A 15555-nucleotide genomic window follows, 5' to 3' on the forward strand; every position below is an offset into this window, starting at 1 on the left:
GGGGGTGGTCCGTGTTGGCATACAGAGTGCTGGGAGGCCAGCTGGCTAGCCTCAGCTGGGCTGTCTCCTTCCAGTCTTCCCGCTTTGAAGACCATCGGCATCTGCTCTGACGTAAATCAGCGACCCGGGCTTCAAAGCCAGGGCACACTATCAGCAGAGCGAACTGCGCACACAGAATAGGCATGAGGCTTGTGGAAGCATACTACAACTACAGATTTATTAATCATAAATCAGGACAAAGAAACATGTCGTCTCTCTCTCTCTCTCGTCTTCTCAGATAGAACGGGAAAAGCAAAAGCTATACACAATGGAAATTCCCAGCAAGCTGTGCTGGAATGTAAACAGACATGTGACACGCAACAGTTCCACATGTCTGCTCCTTAAAGTGGAATGGAAATATCAACATCCCAGCCTGGGTGTCACCACGGGGTGTGTGTGACAAAATGCCAGGCAGCACTCACCACGGGGACTGCAGCTCGCCTGAGCCACGCCTCTCCGCCTGCCACCTCCCCCTCAACTGTAGGGTGGCTGAGTGGGAGGAGGCAGGCAGACTCCTTGGAGGCCCTGTGGAGTGTCCTGCCCTGGCTGGCAGCCCCCCATGCAGCTGGCCCTGCCCCTGGGTGCGCGCACCACCCCAGGTGCCCGATCGGCTTGCTCCGCCACTGGTGGTAGGGGTTCATGGGGGGAGGCCTCAAACTCCCTCTCTACCACTGATAACATCTTCCAATAATGGAATACAGGCTTGGCTCACAAGGGGGTCAGACTCAAACAATGTAATTCAACCCTAAGTTATTTTGGACCAAAATTAGCTCAGGTGGGATGATGAGGCCATTCTGAATCAAGCTAGGAGGAGTGCATCTGTCACAAGCTATTCTCTCTCTGCAGTATAAGATCTTTGTTTCCTTTGACAGCAAGCTTTTCTTTTCTCTTGTATTTTATCATAATGGGGGGGGGGGACCTTGATTGACAAGACTGAAGGAAAAGCAGTATTGAGGCAGGCATCAAAGGATCTGTTGCTTTTAATTAACCCTGAGCAGCAAACAAAAGCAAGACAATTTGTTGAGGTTTGTCTGTTGTGTCTTGTTTCCATAAAACACCTTCCGTGGCACATAGCAGGTCAGTTTTATGTTAATTAATTGCAGGGAACTCAAAACTCAGACAGTAAATAGCTTCCTTCATCTGTTATCTTACATCTTCCTCTGCCTGATTTCAAATAATAGGAGCATGTGCTTTTTTTGAAAAAAATGTTTGCTAATTGAAAGAAAAGAAAAAGAAGGAATCCCACAGACAACAAGGGAGACTTCAGCTGACTGCAAAATGTGCATTGCATTGTTTCAAATTGGAACATAGATTAATATGTACTTGATGGGTTTTTGAAAAATCTATTTTTGCAAAGTGCAATTATTTTCTGAACAAGTTTTTTTTATTTCCCCATTGTTCTGAGCATGGTAATGGCTTGGTAATGTTTGTGTATGCCAAGCACCCACATGTTATTCACGGCACGTAAGTCAAACCAAGGTCAGGCAAGTTGAGACTCAAGTTTGTGGTCTGCAATGAATTGATGAAAAAGAATGTTAGAAGCTGAGTGAATAAGGAAGATGGGGAGAAGACCAAGATAGATAGATAGATAGATAGATAGATAGATAGATAGATATGGCTTAAGCTGCAATGAATAAGTTCAAGAGTCAGCTGTAATCCTGCATATATATGAACACATCATAGATAGATGATAGATAGATAGATAGATGATAGATAGATAGATAGATAGATATAGATAGATAGATGATAGATATATCAAGTCTCATATAACCAACATGCTTAACTCTAATTCGTGCATGAAGGGGTTAAGACCATAGAAGAAGTTTTCCTGCCAGGCTTAGCTAGGTCACACACCCTTTCCTTTGGGAGAAAGGGTTACCAAACTCTTTGTTTCTTTTTTTCTTCCACCATTTGAACATGTTTAAGCTGAATGCTCCAAGCTTAGACCATGTGGCTTTAGCAAGCCATCTTTGTGTTTCTATAGAAGTAATAGAGAAACATTTACCAGCTTTTGTAATCTAATAACTCTAACATTTTTGATTGTCACCATACATGGCACTCAATCAAATTTAAACAATCTGACAAGTCCTTGCCCCAAGGAGCTTACAAACTAAAACCAAAGAACAGGAAGGTGACAGTGAATGTTGTAGAAATTAAACAGCACAACACTTGATTTGCCTTGAGCTCCTCTTTATTTCAGGTACCTGATCCCTGTTCTCATGTGAGTCAGAGAATCCTCTGAACATGTTACAGAGACTTACTTCCTCAAATATAAAATGGTAAGTTCAAAGCAATATTTCAACATGTTCTGAAATACTTCTTTACCTTTTAGATTCAGCTTGCATAGTGGTTAGTTTGCTTTACTGGCAATCTGCAGTTAAACATGTTAGAACATTGTTACACAACTTTGGTCTTTGTGGTTAAGCAGAACATGAATCGTCAGATGTCACCATCACCCATATTCCATGTTCTTGACCAGACAAAAGTTCAATATTCTTAATCCCTAGCCAAACTTTATTGATTCCTCTAACAGGATCCTTTGGGAGAACACTAGTTGAGAGCAAATAAATTGTGAGCTGCAGACTCAAAGCTTTTTAATTATTCCATGTAAAAATTATTATACTTGTTACAATTCTACCAGATTTAGTGATACAGTGAACATCACTATTATGTGTGAAATGGAACTCAATTGTTCTCTGCTTAGAAAAGGGCATTGAGACGGTTAATAACACTCAACAAAGAAGTACAATGAGAGGAAACAATGATCAAAGCTTCCTGTTTCAGAAAGACAATTACAGTATGTCCTTCCCACATATATCTGGATACACACCTCACTCCATGGGTAGCTAATGGGGTTGCTTGAGAATAACACATTTTCATAAAATTATGCAATCTTATTAAGGCAATTTCTCTCGAGAGCCAGTGTGGTGTAGTGGTTAAGAGCGGTAGTCACATAATCTGGGGAACCGGGTTCGCGTCTCCGCTCCTCCACATGCAGCTGCTGGGTGACCTTGGGCCAGTCACACTTCTTTGAAGTCTCTCAGCCCCACTTACCTCACAGAGTGTTTGTTGTGGGGGAGGAAGGGAAAGGAGATTGTTAGCCGCTTTGAGACTCCTGAAGGGGAGTGAAAGGCGGGATATCAAATCCAAACTCTTCTTCTTCTTCTTCTTCATTGCCGAGTCCCAGATAATATTATGAATCTCTTCTCCACCTTTATGATCTTGTAAAGCAACGAAGTCTTCAGCTGCAACAGGAAAAGGTCATATAATCAAAGGTGGTGTTCTTCTCCACAAGCCCACAACCCTTTTTATGGGGCTTAGAGCTGCTCTTGCTTCCTGCTCTTGGATCTAAGAGCCAGTGTAGTGTTGTGGTTAAGAGCAGTAGTCTCGTAATCTGGTGAACCGGGTTCGCGTCTCCACTCCTCCACCTGCAGCTGCTGGGTGACCTTGGGCCAGTCACACTTCCCTGAAGTCTCTCAGCCCCACTCACCTCACAGAGTATTTGTTGTGGGGGAGGAAGGGAAAGGAGAATGTTAGCCGCTTTGAGACTCCTGAGGGTAGTGATAAAGCGGGATATGAAATCCAAACTCCTCTTCTTCTTCAGGCTTACAGATCTCTTAATAGCTGCAAATGTTTGTGTCCATGTGTGCACATCCCTTTGTTGGGGTCTGATAAGGCAGATAAGGAATAGCTGGGCAGAGACACGGCTCTTGACTGAGACATCGGAGCTTCTGATAACTGAGGAAGAAGGGGAGAGGTGAGGCAGAGAGGACCTGATGGAAATTCCAGTGGAGCCCAAGCCCAGCAGGGAGAATGTGCTGGGGAGGAGCTTAAGGCTGCAGTTTCCCAACAAAAAATTGCCAGAGTGCATTCAGTGGGGGACAAGAATTTGACGTAACACCTTGCCCTAACAGGAACATAGGAAGCTGTCTTATACTGAGTCAGACTATTGGTCTATCTAGCTCAGTATTGTAGACCCAGACTGTCAGAGATTCTCTGGGGTTTCTGAGTGGAAACACTCCCAGCTTTATCTGGAGATGCCAGGCAATGAACCTGGGACCTCATACATGCAAGGCAGATGCTATACCACTGTTTCTATATAAGAAACAACTGTGAGCTGAGCAATCCAGTGGTTGCAGCTATTTGTGCAAAGGGAGATAAGGGCTGGCTGGGGGAAGGGACACAGGGTCTTCTGACTTGCCCCACTACCTATGGAAGCACAACCCTGTATCACAATATATTCAGTGTTCTCTCTCTCTTTATGGGAACTTACAGCGTAATCAAATTGTCCTTTAGTTAGTTTTAAAGACCAGAAATCTCATTAACCTCATCAGATGGTATAACGGGCTTATGATTTTGTCGAGCTTTGGTTTCTGAAGCAGCTTGTGTAGTGCTAATAAGGTTTGTGACTACAAAGGTCATCCCTACATGCATCTTAAGCAAACACCCCCCCCCCCAAAAAAAACTTGCCTTAAGAAGTCACGACTCACTGATACCATTTCCTCGTGTACTTCAGGCATCTTATTTTAGCAGAGAGAGGGACACTTCTTTATGAGCAGAAACTTATTATGTCTAACTTACTGAGCTCATGGCTGGTAATAGTTTGAACATCTTGTACTTGACACTATTCTAACATGTAGGTAAAGCACATTCAAAAAGTTTCACTTCGTAACACTTAGAGAAGCCTTGAGATCCCCATCTTGGCTCTGTCAGGGCCCCAGGACTCTCCTCAGGCCACACCCCTCAATAGCCCTGGTGTCCCGTCCCACCCCCCTGTTTTTGCCTGGTGTCATGGACCAGGAGTCAGCTTTGCCTGTGGAACAGCAGTCTGAAGGGGGAGATGAAGGAGTGACTCCACCTGCAGCTAATCAGCCTTCACAGAGGAGAAGGCCCTGGTGAGAACCAGCTGTCTCTGGCCTTCTTAAACAGAGCTCTCAGCAGCAGTCAGGTGCTGGAAATAATGCCTGTAGTTGGCCCTGCCTTGCTGCTTTCTGCTCTCCAGCTTGACCCTTGACTCTGTGGCTATCTAGATTCTCTGGCCTCTGGACTGGATCCTTGGCTTTGTGATCATCTGGATTCCCTGACTTCTGGGCTGTCTGACTTCATATGTGGTTTCTTCTGTCAGGAGGTGTTTTTCAGATACACCTAGCCCCTGCTTGCTCAGCAACGGGACTAGACAGGGCTACAACAACAGGCTGGAATGTATCTTTGAACTCTGATCACGCCTCTTGCTTCCCTGGATGAAGGATAGAGAAGGATTTATTGTGGTTATTAATATTGTGCACATGGAAGCAATAGGATGACTAAAAATGGACACTTCTTGAAATAAAAATTGTCTAGTCCAAAAATATGGCTCCAAAACTTTACTAATGGAACTTGCTCCAAAACACTCAATAAAATAATGTTACACCCAAATAGTTGCATAACAGCTTGTGCTTGTCCAAGCACAGGTGCAGCATCTTAGAATTATGACATTACTTCAAACAGAGCTGAAAACAACACTTTGTCTCTCCCACAGCCTCCTTTACTGTCTGAGGCTGTGTTCTCCTTGAGAGAGATCATTAGCATATGTCCTTTCTTCTGTGGTGCTTGAGGAAAAGACTAACTTCCACAAAATGGTGATTTGCAACTGAATACTTCTCATGTGATCTAAAGTTAAACACCTCATGACAGAGTAGCAGAAATAGTTAATTATCAACCTGTTAGGCTCTCTGCAATTCCTTTGTTTAGCTACGATGGAGGTTTGCATGCATTTAGCAATACACATACAGAGTTATTTTCCATTTCAATGTACGTGCAATTAAACAATTATACTTTACTGGGTAAAACAATTATACTTTACTGGGTAAAAAAGACCCCCCACCCTTACCTTAAAGGGAAGAGCTAGTGCAGTGAAGCAGCTAAGAGATGAAGCAGATGTCTGGGTTTCAGATATAGCAAGCTGCCTTATACAGAGTCAGATCGTTTGGTCCCTCTACATGAGTATTGTCTACATTGATCGCAGTGGCTCTCCAGGATTTCAGATGTGGTTCTCCCCCATCTCTTCCTGGAGATGCCAGCAATTGGACCCAGTACCTTCTGCATGCAAAGCAGCTGCTCCACCTCAGAGCTACCATTGTGAACTTCATAGGCATCTATCTGGTCCATTGTGGAAATGGAATTTCAATTTAGGGAAGAGCCATAGCTAAGTTGTAGGGCACCTGCTTTTTCCACAGGCTTCAATCTCCTCCCCATATTCAATATGGAATATAAGGAGACCTGATAATGTATGACAGTGCATGGCAAAGTGCCTGAGATGCATTGAGAAGCCAAAAGCAGGTGAGGGGATACTGTGGTCTTCCAGATGTTGTGGAACTATTCACACTCCCATCTTCCCTGCCCATTGGCCATAATAGCTGGGTCAATGGGAGCTGGACAGCAAGAGCATCTGGAGAACCCCAAGTTAGCCATCCCTACCCCCAACAAGCTGGTCTTCATAATCCTACATATTGCTAGTGAATGTGGTCTCTGCACACTATTCCTTATGGAGGCAAAATGGCACTGCTCATGCAAAAGAGGGAGATAGAAGCAGGCTTGAGGGAACAAGTCCTCCTGCTTTCACTCAGATTTGGCTTCATGATCATGTATGTGATATCATCATGAAGCCAAATCAGAGTGAGAGAAGGGGCAATGCATCTACAGAACGTTATCACCAAGCCATGTCAGAGGGAGGGAGGGAACATAAGCAGTGCTCCCTGTCCTCACTCTGGTAGGATCCTTTGAAGAAATTGCCACTCAACATCAGCAGGGAATATAAACACTGCTAACAGTAAGTGGGACAAGTCAAGCCACCAAAATCTTCCCTCCTCAGACATCGCAGTCGAGAATTGAGTGATCAAGTGGGACAACTCAAGGGCCAACTAGCACTCGCTCTCCCCACCCCCAGGCTGTAACTGACTTGAGGACTCCAGCTCCTGAACCCTTAAAAGCACAACATTGATGCAAAAGTAAATAGCACTATTTAGCTTGGTATATGTTTGGGGTTTTTTTGCTTAATCTGATGAAGACTTCTGTAAAACTCAAAAGCTTACATAACTTTCATAATGATCTGACTTTCTTTCTGTATGTAACTGTATATGCAATAGAGCTGTAAATCACAACGAATTTTGTATAATTTTAGAGTTGTATGCGCTCTCCTATAAAATGGTTTCAATGGCTTTGTTTAGAAGTCTTAACAGTGTGGCTGTTAAAGCATGAAGAGTATGCTCAGTGTTGTAAGAGTACTGTGCAAAATTAGCTATTTAAAAACCAAATTTATACCTGGAGGCAATATTTCTCTTTGCTATTCATTCTCTTAAAATGAACAATCTTTGCAATTACCTTGAGAGTTGAAAACAGTCTTTGTCAAAACCGGGAGGAATTGCTGTTCCCGAGCTGCTATTAATGTAATCCTGAACTGTTTACTATTTAAAACAACTTACAATTACTGTACATTTTTATAGCACAAGCTTTAAAACATGTCTCGAGGTGAAATGGGTATTTTATGGTATTCCGTGGTGGAGCTCAGCGACGGAGCCATTTGTCAACATTGCGTGGCTGCAAGGGATATTGCACCGAGAAGAAAAGTGATGCTGAAATTTGGGATTATTCAGAAGGAAGGCAACAATGGGGGGTTGTGTGCCTGGGTCAGTGGTTCCTGCATTTTAATTCTCACTGAACCAAGAATGCTTACCCACTCTTTGTAGGCCACAGAATTGGGAAAGCCTTTTTCACCACATAAGAAGAGTCTTGCTGGATCAGATTACAGGTCTAACTAGTCCAGCATCCATTTCTTTTTCTTTTTATAATATTTTTTAATTAATTTTCATTGTAACAAACATCACATATAGATAAACATGGAAAAGAAAATTTTAAAAAGGAAAATAATAAAAAACTTCATAATATTGTTTCAATAAAATATCAAAATGTGGGATTTCTCCAATCCCTTGACTTCCCCCTCTTCCATGGTTCTGTTATTTCATGATTACTTCATGCATGTCCAAGTTATATTAGCCATCTAATTGTATCCAATTCTTTCTTTTATCATAATAATGCAAATGTTTCTTAGAATCCTGCTGATTTATACAATGCTTTGATATATATGCCACAAAAAACTTCCCATTTGTTTTTAAATTTGTTATTGTTCTGATTTCTGAGTTTCTCTGTTAATTTAGCCATTTCCGCATATTCCATTAACTTAATTTGCCAATCTTTTTTTCATGGGAATCCTATCCTCTTTCCAGCACTGGGCTATCAATATTCGTGTGGCTGTCATCACATACATGAAGATAAAGATATAGATATAGATTATCTCCTTTCCTATAATTCGTAATAAAAAGGCTTCAGGCTTTTAAACAAAAATTATTTTAAACATTTTTTTCAGTTCATTATATATCATTTCCCAAAAGTTTTTTTTATAACTTTACATTGCCACCACATATGATAAAACATACCTTCTACTTCTTTACATTTCCAGCATTTTTTTCTCTTGATTTATACATTTGTGCTAATTTAACTGGTGTTAAGTACCACCCATGCATCATTTTCATATACGTAATTTTCTTTATCAATGTACAAGCGGTAAATTTCAAATCATTTTTTCCAAAAAAAATTAAAAAATCCCATTCTGAAATTTGGATGTTATGTCCCATGTCTTTTGCTCACTTTATCATCACACATTTGACCTCTTCATCCTTAGTTTCCCATGTCAACAACAAATTGTACATTATTGAGAATACTTTGTTGCTGCATTCTATTATTTCTCTCTGGAATTTTGAGATTTCCCAGGAGCGGGGTTGCAGCTGGCTGGTGGTATTGGGCTTTGTATGAAAAAGCTGCTTCTGCAACTGCCTTGCACACTGGAGCCAGGCCCCAAAGACCTGGCCCAGGTTTGGCTTCCTTCCCCACAGCTCCATTTTGGGAACCCTGGAGTTGAATTTGGTGGCAATATCTCAAAAGGCAGCTGAATCTATGGCCCAAAATGGGCAAAGACACACCAAAGTTACACTTTGGTCCACCATCTTGATTTCCAAGAAGTGGTCAAACCTACAGAGAACAGACAGATGGACAGACGGACAAAGAACTTTCCACAATATATAGTAAATAAGAGGCAGCTCACTGTTGTTGTTTTTTACTCTCTGTGAAAATTCCTTGTCTTTCATCCTGCAAGACAAGCAATCAGTGCAGATTTTAACTCCTGTGAAATTGTTCTCAATACAGTGGTACCTCGGGTTACAGACGCTTCAGGTTACAGACTCCACTAACCCAGAAATAGTACCTCAGGTTAAGAACTTTGCTTCAGAATGAAAACAGAAATCACGCGGCAGCAGCATGGCGGCAGCAGGAGGCCCCATTAGCTAAAGTGGTACCTCAGGTTAAGAACAGTTTCAGGTTAAGAACGGACCTTCAGAACGAATTAAGTTCTTAACCCGAGGTACCACAGAAGAATTTCAGTCCAGATGCCCAGTGAAAGACCCTTGGCTTGAAAAGCTCAGCTGCCTTTCAGTAAAGCAATTATAGGGTTTATTTTCCCTTAGTGGGCTCTAGGTGGAGACGTTCGTCTACTGCATTTTAGTTTGTATATTAACCACAGCTCATCAGAATACTGGCTTATATGCTAGAGAGGCTAAGGAGAAAAGAAAGCAAATTGATTTGAAACCCCCGTTCACTTGCTAGTGTCTTGCAACTCATGTCAATGATTTAAGACTAAAATTTTGATGTGGATGTGGTTGATAAACAGCACTGAAGAAATGTTTACCGATATGTGCTTTTAAATTTGCGACTGCACATCAGTTGCTTTTCAACATTTCTTTGAAATGAAAATAATAATTAGATGAGTAAGACTTGAAGGAATAATGACCAAAGAAATAGTTGCAATGCAATCGTAACCACATGTACTCAGAAGTAAGTCTCCATTTACCTGGCCATTGAGTTCAATAGGACTTAATTCTAAATAGATATGGTTAGGACTTCCGCTTTAGGAGATTATTGGTTCTCATTAATGCTGGTAGGAACATCTTGCTTTAAGTTTTTTTGACCATTTGCAGGGGGAGGGGACAATAATTGGAAACCCAATTTGGATTGGAAAAGGGAGCGACTTTTCCTAGTTTATTCTTTTTTGGAGAAACAGAAGGAAATGCAGGGAAGCTGTAGAGAAGAACCAAATGAGACTTTGTTTTTCTTTCTTTGATTCTGTGCTTTCAAAAATACCTTGAATGCTCGTTGAACAGCTGTATCTTCAGCCTCCCAGGTGTGCTTCCTTCCAGGACCATGTGACCATGCAAGGTATTTTTGGAAGTACAGAAAGGGAGTATATATATATAAATAGAAAACAAAGTAAAACATCCCCATTGGCTACTTCATTGCTTGAAAACTTCAAGGAAAGTCACCTAAAGAAGTCATCCCAATTTGGGGTGGGGGGTGGTATATTACATCTGACTTCCCACTAGTATTATGGATTACACCCCAGCTGACTTTCTCTGCTCCAGGCTTGTCTTTTTCTAGTCCAATTCTGGATTCTATGGAGAAGGCAGCAGACAGATCAGGAGCTTCAGGTCCACAAATACTTCCAAGTAAGCAACTTGCTCCAACAAATGTTCCCTCTTCCTCAGTGTTTAATGGTGTTGCAAGGCCAGAGGAGTGGCCCTGTTGCCACCACCTACTGGCTACAGAGATCTAGCTGTTAGGATCGCCCTACTCTCATGCAGGACCCTGGTAGAGACACATGCCTACCTGGCATGTTCTCTCCCTCCTGGTCGATCGTTCGGGAGCTTCAAAAGCTTTCTTCAGCTCGAACATCACAGCGACTGATACCAAGAAGCATCAGCACACTTACGGATCTGCAGAGTATTGGCAGTTCATGTAACAGACTCAATAGCTCAGCATTTTGGCTAATCTACTTTATTTACACTTTATTTCCGACTCTTCCTGACCCCATGGACCAGAGCATGCCAGGCACTCCTGTCTTCCACTGCCTCTCAGTTTGGTCAAACTCATGCTGGTAGCTTCGAGAACACTGTCCAACCATCTCGTCCTCTGTCGTCCCCTTCTCCGTGTGCCCTCAGTCTTTCCCAACATCAGGGTCTTTCCCAGGGAGTCTTCTCTTCTCATGAGGTGGCCAAAGTATGGGAGCCACAGTTTCAGGATCTGGCCTTCCAGTGAGCACTCAGGGCTTATTTCCTTCAGAATGGATTGGTTTGATCTTCTTGCAGCCCATGGGACTCTCAAGAGTCTCCTCCAGCACCATAATTCAAAAGCATCAATTCTTCGGTGATCAGTCTTCTTTATGGTCCAGCTCTCACTTCCATACATCACTACTGGGAAAACCATGGCTTTAACTATACGGACCTTTGTTGGCAAGGTGATGTCTCTGCTTTTTAAGATGCTGTCTAGGTTTGTCATTGCTCGAGGTTTAGACAAATTCATGGAGGAAAAGGCTATTGATGGCTACTAGCCATTGTGGCTATTCTTTTCTCTGCCTTCACAGGTGAAGACAGTGGTGCTTCTGAATACCACTTGCTGGAGACCACAGGAGAGGAGAATGCTTTGGCCTTGCTTGTGGGTTGCCTACAAGCTAAGAAGAGGATGCTGGACTTAATGGCCCATTACCCTGATGCAGCAGGCCCTTCTTATGTTCCTAGGTAGCAGCGGTCTGGTATTTTGTTGAGTCCCTGCTCTGTACCATACTGCTCTATGTTGGGAGGGGAGAAAGTGTGGATGACACCTGTTGATGATACCTTTCCAAACCTGTATATGTGGAGCTAGAATATACAGGAGAAAAGCAGCCCAAGCAGTTCCTTTGTTAAAGCAATGACTTCAGCCAGCTAGTTAAGTGCTTCCATTTACATGTCCAAAGAGGTTTCCCTGTTGCCATAGAGACAATCGCAGGTAGCCCCCACCTCACCTAACATCACCTTGTGAAGTAGAAGAGCAATAGCCAGAGTTTTATGTTTGAGTGTTTGGCGGATGTTAGAAGCTGGAGAAACAGAGGCAAGTTGTGCTCTGTGCTGGACCCAAAGCTAAGCTTGGTTCTTTTCTGGAAAACTAATAGAGAGGCAAAATCTATTGGGGTGTTGATGCTGTGAGCCCCTCCATCTTATGCTCAGGTTGTATATGTGTGTAAATGAAGCCATACATACCAAAGAAACCATAGTCTCCATTGACCTTCATTCCAAGGAAATTGAATCCTGAGTGAGCCTAGGCACCCATGGAGTCTCCTGCCACTCAGAGATTGAAGTCTGCACAACAGTACTTATCATAGTGGTTAATGCAGCCATAAATGTCTACTTGTTTGTTTATTGCATTTATATCCTGAGAGACACTGATGGGCCCAAGGTCACTCAGAGGGTTTCATGTGGCCCAGTGGGAATTTGAACCCTGGTCTCTCAGGTTATAGTATGACTGAGCTGATTACAAGGATCTTCTTTTTTTGAAACTGGGAGGGGGAAGCATCTGAGAATCCGACCATGTTGCTTTGTGAGTGGCCTAGAATGGTGTGCATAGAGACAGCCCATGGGAGCTGCTTCCACTCTACTCTATCTCACCTTCTGTTGTGGCAAGAGTTCCAGTGCTAAATGGAGTGTGTCGCTGTTGCCATGGCAACCAATCAAAATTCATGAAAGGGCCGATTTGACTCAATGTGGCCAGGGACATTTTATTTCATTGGAGTGTACAATGGCAAGAGGTATTTTTTTCATCTTCTTCTTCGTCTTCTTTTTTGGGCGGGTGGATTAAATTATTGCACCCAACTTTCATAGTAGCAGAAAAAACAACACTGGTTAACTGCTGGAATGTAGTGAGTAGATCCCAATTGCTACTGGCAGTCTCTATTTGCAGGGCTAGATGAAAATAATGAACTTGCTTATTTGTCTTAAATTCAGCTTCTAACTATGCTTAGTCTGTGGTATAGGTAGGTGCATGTTATGAAAAACTGACCATTTGGTTGTTATGCTCCCATTGGTCGAGTTGCTCTGATGTCACAGAATGTTCACAAGCATTCTCGATAATCATGTTGCTGAGTTTTACATATGCAGCTCACAATACACACCTCAAAGATAAAATAAATATTACAGACTTCATAGCTCTTCTCCAGCTCAGAATACCAAAAAAAGAAAGAAAAAGTTTTCACAGAGGGGCAGCAGAATTTTTTATGTAATTTTGTTTCTTCCCAGAAGTTCAGAGACAACCTCTCCTACTTGATGAACAGAAATGGTCACTGCTTCCCCACCCACATTCCCTGCTGTACAACTCTGTATCCATTTTATTTGCAAGAGCTTGTCCTGAACTGACTTGCACCAACTGAGCATAAAAGCTTTCTTTTAAAAAATGTAATGCATAATATAATTTTAATCCAACAATGGATCTGGTTATCCTTATTTTGGGAGAGTTATGACTCATGTGCTTTCAGCATTGTCTGTCTTCTGGATAGGTAGTTATTGCCCAGCCACAAGGGAGGAAAACATCAGATGTGTCTACAACAAGAGATATGCTTTCTCCAAATTTCCCCAAAGAAAAGAAAACAGGGGGAGAAAAGGAACAGATATTTCCCAGGAACAGGTACCAAAAAACGGGACTTGTCCCTGCTAAATCAAGACAGGGAGTACATGGACTGTGCTGTTAGAGTCAGTAGATCTTCACAAGCATGACTCACTAACACCTAAAATGGTGTGTACAGGTTTAATAAATGCATGGATTTGGGGGGGGGGGGATGAGACAATGTTATTCAGATGAGGCGGTTCCAACCAGGTGAAAAGGGTTAGTGTTTGTCATGACCTCCAACTGCAATTAAAACACTGAGTCTGAGGTTGAAGATTTGCTGGCTAAGGAGCCAGACCTGATGCTGGTGATTGAGGAGGTGCTAAATTGGGGTCCAGTGGGCAGAGGTCCCTGGACCAGACACACAGCAGCAGCGTTCATGGAGCTAGAACCCTGGCAGGCAACCTCTGATAGGCCTGAGGAGCTCAGTAACTCCCAACCCATCACACTGGACCAATGGAAAGGATTATACTAGGCATGAGGCCAAGGGGTGCAGAAGAAGTATCAGTCTTCAGGCCAGAAGTCTGCATAAGCAGGAGTGGAGCAAGGTGGGGGCGGGGTGGCGGGTCACCCCAGGTGTCATCTCTGAGGGGAGTGACATTCGGTGTGCTGCCTGCCCTCGACTCCCACCTACCCTGAGCCGTTGGGGAATAGGGGGAAGCTTCTCTGGTTTGCTGGTTCCCTTCCTCCCTTCCCCCTTCATTTTGACAGCCCCGCGCTCCTGGGCTGCTGTAGGAGCCATGCAGGGAGAGGATGGGAAGGAGGCAGGTGAGCAACCAAGTGGACGGTGGGAAGAAGAGAAGAAGAGAAGCTCCCTCAACTCAGGACTCAAACCCTGTAACCCCCAAAAAAGCTCAACAACTTTGGTCAACCCTCCCCTAAAAATGCTCAACAACTCCTGGCAATGACAATGGGTAGATCACAGGCAGTCTTTTTATACTGTGAATAGATCACAGTCTCTTGGGAGTCCAACTAGATTTCAATGTGGGTGGGTGGGTGGGTGTGGTGAAAATAAATTTTCTGCACCGGGTACCACATGACCTTGCTACACCACTGTGCATAAGAAGTAATGTGTCAGAGAGAACATGGCATAGCAGAACATCCCTTCTCCTCCTTGCTCTCTAAGTTGTTCTTTGCTCATTAAAAATGTGATAGCACTCTTAAGTGTAAAGAAGGGGTGGGCAATCTCAAGCTTGGGGGCCAGATGCATTCCTCTGGGTCTCCCTATCTGGCCCTTAGAATTCTCCCCAGGTTACCCCTATCAGTAGTTCTGCTCTGTGTGATTTGGAAGTGCTTTTGCCTGGCTGGAATGTGTCTTTGAACTATGATAGCTTGCATGGACAGATGATGGAGCAATGTGCAGTGTTTGTGGCTGTTTGTTTGTGCGCCTGGAATAGAGCACACTGTACAAAGATAAGGGCCACATCCAGTGCTCTGTCCACTTTTGCCTCTCCCCCCTCCACCATTGGCATGTGGCCCCCAGAGGATTTGCCTATGATGCAATGCGGCCCTCGGGATTGGAAAAGGTTCCTCACTCTCTGTCTAAACAATGTTCCTAAATTGTGAGAGAAATATGACTTGCTAATACTTGTCCTCCCTCCATTCTGCCCCATCTCCAGGGAAGTGTTTTCTGCTCACTGGCCAAGCACTGAAAGAAATTGCCTGCGCAAAAAAACCTGATTTATTAAGAATTAAAACACTAGGACTACATAAAACTATGCAGATGCTGTGCAGCTTGGAGGAAAAAAAGAAGCAGCAGCAAAGAACTATTTCCTCCCTGTCCCCAAATCTCTAATGAAAGGAACGCTAGAGGCTTTTTTGTAGATTTGACATTTAATGAACCTTTGTTTAAAAAATCAGAGGTTGTTAGCAAAATATACAGAATCCCCTCTGTAGTGTGTTGCTATGCCGTGAAGTTCTTTTCATAACCACCAGTGAAATGCTTATTACTCCCTAGAGCTTTTT

General features: G+C 43.1%; 1 long non-coding RNA gene across 1 annotated transcript; it reads left to right on the forward strand.

Moving 5' to 3' along the window:
• Positions 1 to 12650: 12650 nt before the first annotated feature.
• LOC128420793 (uncharacterized) lies at positions 12651 to 13412 on the forward strand. Its single transcript, XR_008332123.1, has 2 exons — positions 12651 to 12739; positions 13227 to 13412. It is a non-coding gene; the product is annotated as an uncharacterized LOC128420793 (long non-coding RNA).
• Positions 13413 to 15555: the final 2143 nt, after the last annotated feature.

This window comes from Podarcis raffonei, chromosome 9 (assembly GCF_027172205.1).
Source record: "Podarcis raffonei isolate rPodRaf1 chromosome 9, rPodRaf1.pri, whole genome shotgun sequence".
Classification (NCBI taxonomy): Eukaryota; Metazoa; Chordata; class Lepidosauria; order Squamata; family Lacertidae; genus Podarcis; species Podarcis raffonei.